The sequence below is a fragment of the Haemorhous mexicanus genome, chromosome 2 (genome assembly GCF_027477595.1).
Source record: "Haemorhous mexicanus isolate bHaeMex1 chromosome 2, bHaeMex1.pri, whole genome shotgun sequence".
Classification (NCBI taxonomy): Eukaryota; Metazoa; Chordata; class Aves; order Passeriformes; family Fringillidae; genus Haemorhous; species Haemorhous mexicanus.
Window position 1 is genome coordinate 7679737 of NC_082342.1, and position 12974 is coordinate 7692710.

Below are 12974 nucleotides of genomic sequence, written 5' to 3' on the forward strand. Positions count from 1 at the left end.
TTCCTCCTTCCCAAGCTAAACAAAGTGACTAAAATATAAATTGTGTGATAAAATAAATTGTGGCTTAAAACTTACTAGGATATACGTGTCTGCTTAATTTTATATGCACCAAGGGTCATTGCAATGATTACTTGCAGCATATTAACTTTAGCATGTGCATAATTGTCCCCAGGATCAGTGGAGAACAGGTCATCTTTCAATACACAGGAAGCCTAATGAGGGATGAAAAGTTGAAGTCCCAGATCTGAATTGCTCTAAAAAATGTGATTTCAGAATATGTATCTAAGGGTTTGCAGGTTACCAACACTATTTTTTCTGTAAATTTCATCAGAAAATTCTAGCTAACCATTTTAATATATTGGCTTACTCAGTGTTACTTCATGCAGCAATCTGCTGTACCTAAGCATATTTTACTTTAGAGAAGTGATTGACTTTTATAAGGAGAAAAAGTTATCTGGGGACATAAGTTACATAAAAAACAAGGTTCAGGTTCTTAAGTAGGAAGATGATAGGAAATTACTAGATCTTTGTGAAAAGAATTTCCTCTGGTTTTCATCTTACATAATTTTTGTTATTTTTGCATCTCAACCCATTTTGAAGGAAAATAAAAGTGAAGACCTAGAGGAACACCATCAACTTTCTGTCATTCCATGAAAGAAACAGCACTTCTCTGTTAATTTCTTTTATAAATTTGACCAAGCATTATTTTTCTTCTTTTTAAATCCTGCATTCCATTTAATTTGAAAGAAACTTTTAACATCATCTGAAAAATTATAGTGTGAAAATACTTTCTTATAGACAACTTTGTGAACACTTTATTTATACCTCTAAGGGGCAAACTGAGCTGATACTTTCAGTTCCTGACAGGTCTGTGATGAGATGACTGGCAGCAGCTCTTGAAGTGGGAAAGGGAAAGGGTTTTATCAGAGGCTGCTTCCCTCAGAGCTGCCAGGTTTCACCTGCTTCCTGGGATGCAGGAGGGTCCCATAGCTCTGGGTGTTCAGAGTGGATTGGCAGCTGGATGGGTCAGGAAACTTGCAAGTGGAAGGAGGTGAGCTTGTCTTGGTTTGTTTCCTGGACCTATGTATTTATGAACCAACATTTTTTTTTTTTCCCTGATGAAGTGAACTTGTAGGCAATAACTTTGGTTTTTTTTTTTTTTCTTAAAAGGTTCACAAATAAATTCCCAATGGAAAAGGAGAGTTTGGGGCTTTTCTTGAATTATTCATGACCTTGGGGATTCTTGTTTGTTTTTGTTTTTTGTGTTGGTTTTTTTTTTTTTTTTTTTTTTTACTCTAAGGGTAAATTACCTGCTCAGCTGTTTCCTTCTTGACTTCTGTTTTGGCAGACTGGTACATCTCTCCATACCCATTCACTTTTCTCCTGCATTTTGATGCCGTATGAGGTTTGGAGATTTTGGAGAAGGGACAGAAAAAGAAAGAGGTGAGAGATGTTACACCATTTTCTAGAAATAAGGTATTTCCATGGTAAGGGCATGCTTTAAAACACCTAATTCTTTCATGGAGAAAAAAAATGGAGTAATAGTCTCATAAAGAAATAAACAGGTAAAATTACTTTCCTAGAGCTTTAGAGAGATAACTATTGGAACCTGCATTTGAATTCATGAGCGCTGAACCAGAAACTATTCCAGCTCTACCTAGCTCTAAAAATAAAGTTTACCTTGCTGAAAGTCAGTGTCCCCATTGTCCATTGACAAAGGGTATAGTATTAATTAATGACTCCATGCAGCTGAATATGACTCTAAGGAATTGAGTTCTCTGAAACCTAGTGGAGGCCTCTGTGCCTATATTTTGATGCAGAGCCATAATATCTGAGGTATGGACATAACCTGCTTTCTCAAAAGCGAGTCTCCAGGGTTTTAATGCATATTTGTTTTTAACTGAATGCAAATGAATGTAATAAATGCATGTACCAGTTGCAAGACACAACTTTTAACAGGGCTTAAACTAAAGCTAATCATCTGGAGGTTATTGCAGCTGGGGAAAAAAATAGAAATAAAGAAGCTGCAAAGATGGTGGCAAAGGTGAAAACACTGATAAGGGATTCATTTAGTCAGAAGAAAGTATGGGAGCAAGGAGACTACTTGAGGCAACTATGCTATGTAGGAGTAAATTGACAAGGAACCTCATTTTAGGCAGCTGTATGAGCAAATGTGAGGAAGGTGATTATGGTCTTTCCATTTGATTACAAGGGCAGAAATACCTATGAGAGGGAGTGGCTGGGTTACTTAAAGGATTAGAAGACAACTGTCCACAAGGTTGCCCAGGAGGCAAAGAGTGAGTGGGACAACAAGGATATAGCTGGAAGGTTGTAATGCATGGTATTTCATTATCATTCTATTCTTGATCATGATAGAATATTTTATGGGTTTAATTCAACAAGCTAAGAAACATGGGACTGGAATTACTTAAATCTGGGTTTATTTCGTATGGAAAGTGGGTACAGGGGGACATATGTCAATAGCAAAAGTGAGTAAAATATGGATTTATGTGGCAACATGTTTCACAATGATGCCATTGCCAAGTCTCATCAAGGAACTGTTGATGAAATCCACATTCCCAGAAGGATCTAAATCAGTCAAAAATAGATGGGACAACTGTAACAGCAAGGGCAGGACTTCATTGTGAGGGGAACACAATGTGAGATAGCTCTGGGTGGGAGCCTGAGACAAGAGGCTGTGAGCTGCCACCCTTTGCACAGCAAAGGGCACAGGGAGCTGTGGCACAGCCAGGGGAGGGACACTGAGAGACACGGCAGGAGCTGATGGCTGGGGAGGAGGAGAGAGACTTTGGTGTGCTTGGACTGTGAGGGGATGAGAGCCCAGGGGTTCCTTTGCTCAGGGTCCCTCCTTGCAGACACCAGCTCAGGCTGTTTGTGTGTTACTGCTCTGTGGATAAATGGCTTTATGGAATAAAACATCTGAGATTCTGCTATGGAAATCCTGGGATTGGGCCAGTGAGGAAGCCTGGTCTGACTGTGAGTGGGTGTGCAGGGAGTCAGGCAGGGACCTGTCAGGTCACTGGAGCCACCCCAGTGAAGGGGTGACAGTCCCAGCAGTGGCAGTCTGTGACATTGGGAGTGTGGCTGCTGGAGAGTCTGGTGAATGATCTCTCTGGGAAGTTTCCTTAACAATAAGAAAGAGATACCTTGTACTGAGAAGCTCTTAGAAAATCCCCTGCAGACAATCTAACTGAGATGTTAATTTTCATTCCAAGAGCCCCAGGCTTGTCATTGACATTAGGGGAGTACTGGAGTGCAACAGAAAATGTTCAGGCAGGTTGCTGAGATTATCTGCTTTGCTAACCAAAATACAAAGAAGCAGAACAACAATTTTGTGTGTGTGTTATCACCACTCATAAGGGTTATTACAAAGCAACAAAAGAAAGATAGAGAATAGAATACACATTGTTGCCTAGGAAAAATAATCACATGAAAAATAATCACATGCAATCATATGAAACCAGAACTTATATGGCAGCTCTTTCAGTTGGGACCTAAAACATGAAGCACGAATATAGAACTTTCTAAATGATCACTAACATATGAGGGGAGGTTGTCTAATTCCCATGCACTGCAGATATTGACAGACAGCACAGGAGTTCAAAGCTCAGGCTCAAAAACTCACTTTCTCCTAGATGGATGTTACTTGATTTCTGACAGAGCTGGCAATGTTCTCTCTCCTCTTACACACTTATAAGCTCTGTATGGCTTGTCAAGCCAATAAAGCCTCACTGAACTGAGACTGCTTTCTAATTATGGTATATGACAATACCTGTGGAAACTCATTGCCTTCAATAAAATTGCAGAGGTGGAACTGATTGGAAGTTAGTGAGAGATCTGGTAAACAATGCTCAAGAAAGAATAGGATTCAGCGTTCTCACTCTTAGTTCAGTTGTTGCACAGAGCTAATGAGAGCAAAATCCAGTAAAGCACTCTGTGTGATGTGAATGGTGATGCAATCCTGCTGAATACAAAGATGCCATTGCCACAAAGAGAGCTTTCAGCATAGAAGTGCACATTTATACAATCAAGAGAGCCTCAATGCTTCTCTAAGAATGTTTGGCTTTCTTTCCTCTTTTAAATCTAGCTTTTAATGCTGTCACATCCTCACAACAGGTGAGGCTTCAATCCATGCAATATGGAAGCCATCACTTATGGCCTCTTTTGCATTTTCATTTGAGTTTTTTTGGGGTTTTTTTAACTGCCTTTTGTACTTTTGCTCTTTATTTTACTTTTCTTTTTCTGTAGAGGAAAAGCTTCTCCACATTCATATATCGTTAGTCCCTGGTGAGCACTTTGCATTTGTTTGTTAAAAATGCAGGTTGTTTAATGGCAGATTTTTTATAAAGAATAACATGTCAGGGTATTGTATAGAGCAATAGATAACAGTGTACCAACAGATTCATCGAGTTTATCTGAATGCATATTTAAAAATGCCAAATGTGCTTTCAACTCACTTCTGGCGTGTCTTTTGAATCTCATTACAATGCAACCTGGAGGGAGTTTGGAATCTGAAACAGAAGTAATTAGTTGTTATTTTAAAGGAAATTTGCCCTTGCTAACAAAATATGAGCCAAGGCCATTATGATTCTTGGAGTATTTAGTACGTAGAAACTACTGCAATTCTAAGTGAAGGTCTCCTGTGTTCAAAAAGGCTCAAAAATCAAAAAATTAATGAGGATTTGCTCCTGATATAACCCTGACACCACAATGGAAAACAAATATTTCTCATTACAAATAAAATGACAATTATAGTGACTCTGAAGGATTTCCATCCCAATGTATTGCTTGACCCCGCATGTGGTTGGGATGGACTGCTATGATCATGATACAAGGGGGTGGAATTAACATAACTCAGAATATTTATGATTGTCAAGCATGGAAATTGACTGGTGTTTTTAAGTTTTTTCCCTTATTTCTCTTTTTTCAGTGCAAAACTAATATGTCTCTTGATACTCAATATTCATATCAGTTTTTCATACTCATCTGGGGAGCTGGGCTTTGTGATCATTGTAGGCAACCCCCTTTTTCTTGAGATTCTCATCTAAAGAGGTGCTGAACTGACATCTGGAAATAGTATGGGATATACTGAGGGCTTCATTCTGAGTGGTCATTGCCAAGCAGAAATAAACCAGAAGAAAAGCATCTGTTTCCAAGGACTTTGTGAAACTCTCCAGATGTGCATTTCTGATGGCTCAAGGGTAGCAGAAGTGGCAATTTCTCAGCCCAGCAGTGTTAAACAGGATGTCACACAACAGGTGTCAAATGGAGAACCCTTGATCTATGGTTTTAAAGCTGAGGAGGGTTTGGCACAACCTGATCTGGTTATGCATTTAATATTTTACTTGTATCAATTAAAATAAAGAAAATATTGTTGGTCATTGCTATTCTCCCCTCATTTGCTTCAATAGAAGTCCTGTCAATGTTTCCAATTCTTAAATAGGGATGTTTGATCTAACTTGGTGTCTTGGTTTTTTTTTAGAAACCTTATAGAAGTGAGAAAGTACACGGATGTGCATGCCAGGTTAAATGTTTCACATTGATTAAAAGTTCATAAGGCAACATCTGGTGACAAAATGAAGCCAGTTCTGGACCAACTGAAAATAAACATTCAGATTTTTTTTTCCCTGCCAGCCTCAGAGTTATGCAACTGATATCTATTTTTCTTTCCTCATGGTTAGCAAAGTTTCTAATTCTTCAGTGAGGTGCATTGTGAAGTCCATGCAAATAAAGCAATTTTGCTCTTCTTTTTCTTGACTATTTGTTAGTGCACTCTTTTATTATCAGCCTGACATTTCAACTCTGACATTCCCTTTTGAAAAACAGTCTTCTAAATTATAAAGGTTTAAAATTCTAATAAATGTTTTAAAGAGATTTTAAAGGGCTGAATGCAAGGACAATATGCATTATTATTACTATACAATTTATTATTATTAATGCACACCTGAGGGGGAAAAATAGTTTCTATGGTTCTCTGCTTGAAGTTTTGAGCATCCATCTTGCTCTTTGTCCTCATGACACTTTACTGGCACATCCACCAAAACTGCTGCTGTCATTGGAGAGGTGAATACAGTGATTCCACCAGTGACTGGTCACAGTGGAGCAAGCAGATTATGCAGCTGTAAGAGAATCATAGAGTCACAGAATGGTTTGGGTTGGAAGGCACATTAAAGATGATCTCATTTCCATGGGCGGGGACACCTTCTACTAGACCAGGTTGCTCAAAGCTCAATCCAGCCTGAACCTGAAAATTTCCAGGGATGGAGAATCTACAGCTTCTCTTGTCAATCTGTCCTGGTGCCTCCTCTTTTAAAAATACCTCCACATTTCTCATGTCTTACTCACTTTGGTCAGGTTTCTTCTTTTTTTCTTCCTTTTGCTCTAACTGCAGTTGTTATCCCCTGCTGAACATCCCTTTTGTAAAATTCTCACTCTGGGTAATGTTACTAGAAACCCTTTTTCTTTCATTGATGTTGATTTCATAACTGTAAATCTAGGATGACTTAAGTGGCATTGTTTGTCTCTCTAAGGTGAATCCTTATTGGTTAAAGAAATGTTGACACCAACACAGTTAACATTTCATTCAAAGGAATGTGAGTAACATGTCAGTTACAAGTTTTTTGGGTTTTTTTTTCCAGTCACTCTTTTTCTAAAAGGAACACTGCCTTCATTCATAATATTTTTATTTATAGTAGTGAAATATCATGCTGATATTTTCCTGGGATTGAATTACATTTAAAAAGTTAAAGGTTAACATCTTAAGAAATCATGTTTTTCTGAAGTGGCTTATAGTGCTTTTACAATGTGTGCTAAAGAACTCCAAAAGCAGTCTTGGGCTGGTTCCAAGGGTTTGGAATGTGTGTGCCAACACTCACACACAGGTGTGTGTGGCAATACCTGTTCCAGTCCAGGAAGTGTGATAACCATGCTGGAATGGCATTTCACCTGACTCAACAAGCTCTGCATCTGAGCAGGGCTTCCTCTTTCAATTCCAAGAGCATCTTAGACATGGAAAATTTAATTTCTGCACGGTGTGACCACTCAGATGCACAGCCTGTGCACTGAGGACTGGTTGAGCCTTTGGACTGTGGGGATCTAGAAAGCTGTTGGAAATGTGTTACACTGAGAAAGTCATGACCATGAGGGTCTGCTGGCAGTCCCCACGTTATCAAGGAAGCCAGTGACAGGAAATTTAGGGAGTATGATCCTCTGCTGGTAAATCCAGCACAGGTGAATTTCATAGGCAAGTGCAAGGTTCTTTTTGAGGCTGTCCTGGCAGGGAGGGAAGCAGTGTGACTCTCCTGTTTCAAGCCCCTTTGTCACCAAATTGTTACATGCACAGAGTCATGAGGAAAAATTGTATTGATAGAAACAAGAGTCATCCGATAAGCCATGGGAGTCTCAGACATACCATAATTGTTGACTCATGAATGCAAAGCCCATTGAAATTGTCATTGTCCATGTCATTAAGAAGTGCTGTTTCCATCATTATTTTTGTATTAAAAACTATCAGGATTTAAGCGTTGCAAAGGCTTTTTTTTTTTCAAATTGTCTGTCAAAACTTTGTGCTACAGTTCCTGCTTTACTGGACTTATCTCATTGCATTTTGTACCTCCTTGATTGCTTTTCAGTAAATGGTGTCTTGGGGGCTGTGTGCTCTATGTTGGTTTGTCTGATGAGGATATCCCACAACGGGGTCTGTTCAAGTCTTGCTATTTAAATATTGGCATAGGGAGCTGGGAACAATGATCTTGAGATGGTGCCTCTACTACTGAATAGGTCTTCTACTTTGCATTGGCAAACAGGTGGTAGGATCTTTCTTGGACTTTATAGACCTGATTTTGGTTTCCTAAATTGATTGAACTCTAATTTGTGATCCTTGATTGCTTCCATCTATGCATACAGAGTGCAGGAAGCTAATGCTGGCACCTGTCTTCTCATTTCCTAAAACAGGAAAAGCAGGATAGAGAGCAGCCCTTTCTTTCTTATTTCCACTGACTGTGTTGCAGCTATGTTTTGTCAAACTGTGACTTTATTTCTGCATATTTTACATGGATAGTGTGGTGATTAGCAACAATATTAAACACCTCTGACCTTTATTGACTCTCTTAAACAAATGTCTGATTCTTTACTTTTTTTTTTAATTTTAGGGCTTTAAAGTGGCATTGTGTGTTTTAGATATTAAAGCATTACATTAGTATGAAATGTCTCAAATGCAGAAATATCAGCTACATGAAACCTGGCTGCTGTGATTTCTTAGGGAGGTGGTTCTATCTATTAAGTCTTACTTTTGCAGTGTGAAGCACAATTTACTGGAGCAGCTGTTTGAATCCTCTAATGGTATAGTGCATTTAACTTGATATGTTATTTGTCTTGCTCCTAATGAATCTTTGATCAATTTGTACCTAGTTCACTTTTTTCCCTGTGCTTTACTGTCCACGGAAAAAAAAAGAATAGCAGGGGCTTAATTTAGAAAGGTCAAAATGGTAAACAAATTTAAAAGGGTCAATGTACTTCAGAGTGTAAAACCATGTCAGGTTGTGGAAGGATCGTTTTGGTCCTAATTCTCTGCATCACATAAAGGTGTCGGTCCTTCTTAGAGTTGCCTGATGCTAACAAAGGCAGACAAGAGCTGGCTGCTGAGACTGGGCTTTGCTGTGGTTTTGGACTCTACTTTTCCAGCAGAGTATTTCAGTGTGTCACAGTGCACAAATAGCCCTTACAGAGCAGTAGCACAGAGCTGCATTACTTGCTACTTGCACAGCAGAGCCAATTAATAGTGATGAGTCTATCTGGTGGATTTGATTTGGTAAGATGTGGATTTTGTTTTGTTTTGTTTTGTTTCTCACTTCCACACCTGTAGCAGGCGTGTGTACTCTCCACATGAATGATATAGTTCTTAATATTGGATAACTACAGCATGCACCATGAAGTAAGCAGTTTGCTTTTAGCAACAATTTTGGGGGCCCGAATAAATTTTTCAAAAAGCTTAACCTTGAAAGATGGAGTTTGCTTTTTAAAATAAAAGTGGTTTCCTTGGAGAAAAAGTTCTCAGATTCATGTTTCCAGCTAGCTTTGTAATCAGACGCATTGTTGAAATGTTTTTGGCCATGAAACAAATCCTATGATGATTTCAAGGCAGGGTCAATTAAAATAAACAAATGTTTTTGCTTTCTAGGGAAGCTTTTTTGTCAGTAATGAAACAAATTATGAAGTACTTCAAAACAAAAATAAACAGAGACTACCAAGAGTTTTCATTTGGGAACAAGTAGCTCACAGAATGGCAGGGAAATGTGCAAATCTTGTATTGCTACTGCTCTAATACCAGCACTAGTAGTCCCATTAGATTAATTACTCTTGAATTCAGAGAATCTGCATTTGTAGAAGTCCCCATTAGTGTGAAGCAAGCCTGTAGCAATGAGCTCAAACAAGAATTAAGAGCCATAAAAGAGTAGATTGTGGTTGTTTTTAATACTTTTTTTTGCAATGGGTGCTTTACAGACTCTGTCTACAAAATAAGTGACAGATTTTGCAGTGCATGGTCTTTTTCTGCAACGTGACCATGTGGTTTAAGCTGGAATCTATTGCTTTGGTGGCACAATGGTAAAGAAAGAGTGTTTCCCTTGCAATTCTCTATAGTCATTTATAAAAACACTCTAGCCTAGATAAATAAATTTGTTAAACTATACTTATCAAGGACATGTATTTGGGGAATCATCTCAGTGATGTGACTTTAAAAAAGCAGAAGTCTCCCCATCTGGAGCAGCCTGAAAGACTAAGATCCAGAAGTCACCTCCAGACAATGATCTGTCATTTTTTTGTTTCTTCTATTCCCTTTATGTGTTTAACTACTGCTATATTTTATGGGATTGTGGCCTTATCCATGTAGTGACCCTACATACTGATGTTGCATGTCAGGGATAGCAGTGAATGAACTGTTGGCATTAAGGGTATTATTTCTGCCTCTTTAACTCATAGCCAGCTTACTAACAGCACTCTTCCTACTATCATTAGTAAAGACAGGAGTAGCTGCTACCAAAGTGTGCCAGTAAAAGGAAGAGGAGATTGGGAGTTGCTGCTCAGCATCTGGTGAGATAAAGAGGTGGCAGCATTGCCAGAATAAATAGAAGACAACCTTACTGATAATTACCAGTAGAGCAAAGATGGCAGTAGTAAGAGTGAAACAGGAAAATAAACACAGGCATTGTGAAAGTAGCCATTAATGTATGCATTACTGGGAATTAGTTCTATCACTTTATGTTTTGCAGACATTTCTGTAACAATTGGGAGGGGGGCATAGTATTTAGAGGTCTCTTTTTCTTATTTCCAAAGAACCAGTACAAAATATACCATGACTGTGTCTTTTGCCATGTGCTGATACTTTCAAGGCTGTGAGGAGAAAGCTGCTATTAATCCTGTCTATGGGTTTCCTTTGTTGTGTTTTTTGTTTCCTGAACTGTGTCAGTCTCCTGTTTTCCTGACTTTCCTTTGCAACTCCAGCTCTGCAAATTTGTGCCCCTTAGCATGACTTAATCTGAGGAACATCAGAGCTCACATGAAGCTCCCAGCCCCAGAAGCACAAAGCTTTGATTGGGTGAGGTCTTGTTAGAAAACAGAAATGTTACTAATGTTAAGAGTGGAGCAGCTGTCCATGCTATCTGTGGAATGTAATTTGGAACTGGAGTTCAGAAACATTTGCAAGATTATAACACTATCTTCAACTCAGCCTTTAGAAACAGCAGATATATCCAGTTGTTTGGGAAATGAAGTTTAGACATCAGCCCATCTTGCAATATCTCAGCTTTCCTTTTGAGACTAGGATGAGGATCATGAGTACATGATGTGAGATGTCATGACAGGTGTAAAACACACTGAGAAAATGTCTTCAGTTCTCATAGGACAAACTATACTAGATACTGGTTTGTGCACATATTTTGGTTACTCTGTGGTCCATGTGGACTATTCCCCTGAGGAAGAAAACTAGAAGACAAGTTTAGATATCTGCAGCCACAGCCTTCTGCAAGTTATTCTTGGCTTTTAAGCAACTGCAGTGAAAGGTTTGTAAAATATCTAAGCAGGATAGCAGATTATAATATTTTGGTTGTCATAGGTAGTCCTTAGTATGTTACCCTGCCTTGTCTGGTGACAGAATGATATATTCAGCTGATTGTGCATCTGCTCTTGCTGCAGACTTGTCGAGTGTAAGCTGGTAATTGTCTGGGGAAAGGGAAAGGAAGGGCAGAATTGGTCTGACAAGAATGGATGCTTACTGCAAAATTTTTTTCTCTTATTGCAATATTCACTGCTAGTTTGAGTTTCTAGAAAAATTGAATTGGCAGGCTTCCTACCAAATCTACAACTGGCTTTAGAGAACACTGTATTTAAGTGCAAAATGAAATTACTTTATAAAAGAAAGCTGAAGATGGCATTTGGAGAGGGGGAAAAAGAAAAAATAGTTCCATCCATAATTTTTAGGGAGGAAAACTTCTATATTTAAAAGACTTGCAGAAAACTGATGATTCTTTGAGAGGTAACTCATAAAGATGGAAACATTTTGCTGTGCTTTGAAGAACCCCACAGCAAAGATCTCTGCAACGGTCCGTCTCATACTCCAGCTGAACAGAGACCAAATCAGCCAAAGGCAAGATAGTCTTTGGAGGGAGAATAAGACACTAGTTTTTCATGGCATCATCAGTATAATTGTGTGGATTATGTGGAATGCAGCAGATGTTTAAGCATCATGCCTCTCTTTTGCCACTTTTCTCTCAAAAAGGAAGAGGTCATTTAAGGACTTGACCTATGAAGATGTTTCAACCAGCCATGTACAGGGCTGGTAACTTGGGAACACCCTGAAAAAATGAAAGATTCTTGGATCCATAGAATATAATATTTTTTTTTGTTAAAATATAATAACTCGTTTATTTATTTATTTAGGAGCAGTGTCTCAGTTAGCAGAATCATTGTGGTCAAGTGACAGCTCACTTTGCAGGGCTCTGGAGCAGTGCATCATTTTTGTATTTTCTTTATGCCAGAGCTCCTCTGGGCATGACATTTAAGTCTCTGGTGCCCCTAGAGTCACTGAGGAAAAATGAGGCTTCAGGTTAGAAGTGCTTAACTCAAATGCACAAATTTTCCCTTCTTTCACTGTTGCTCTCCTGATGCTGTAAGAAACTTTTGTACTTGCTTTTCCTGTTCCTTCTTCTCTTTCCCATCCTGACTGCAGTTTGCTTCCTCCTCTTTTCCAGCTGTCACCACTCTTTTGTTCCCTCTCTCTTACTTATCTCAGATCTTTTCTTCCTGCCTTTGGCGTCTTCCTCTTTTTTTTTTTTTTGTCTCAGCAAAATAATTTATTGTCCAACTTGACAGTCTTTTCAAGTCTCATTTAGTCAGTAGGTGCTTGCAGAGTACTTAGTTAGGAAAAGTTTGTTGCCTACAGTAGATATGCATAACTAATCAATGTAAATGAATAACATGGAATTCTAATTAGTGTTATAATCTGAAAGAAAACAATGAGGCCCCTCTTCCAGCTCAGGTTTTCTGTTACCAGTCAGCATGTTGCTGACTTGGAAACACTTGGCTGGTGTTTTCCAGAGCAGCAAAAACAAAGTTGTGGTAGGTGCTCCAATGCTTTGTGTCTTGCTATTCCTTACAGAAAGGCTAACAATATACCATTCTTTTTTGAAAATGCTTTAGAGCTGCTTTGCACAAGACGATCTGGGTGGGCAAGGTCACTAAGAATTGTAACATTTGTCCTTGAAACACCAGACACAGCTATGGCAATGGATGTAAATAGTTAATTGGGCAAGACACATGAATTGTAGGATGATGGTCAGATTATGAATGTTGCTGTATGTGTGCAGGTGATGTAATGGATAATTTTTTTTGCACTCAACAGTCTTTATGTCAGTGTGAAAAATCTCTGATGCTGTTCTGTAATGGATGCTTTCAACAGC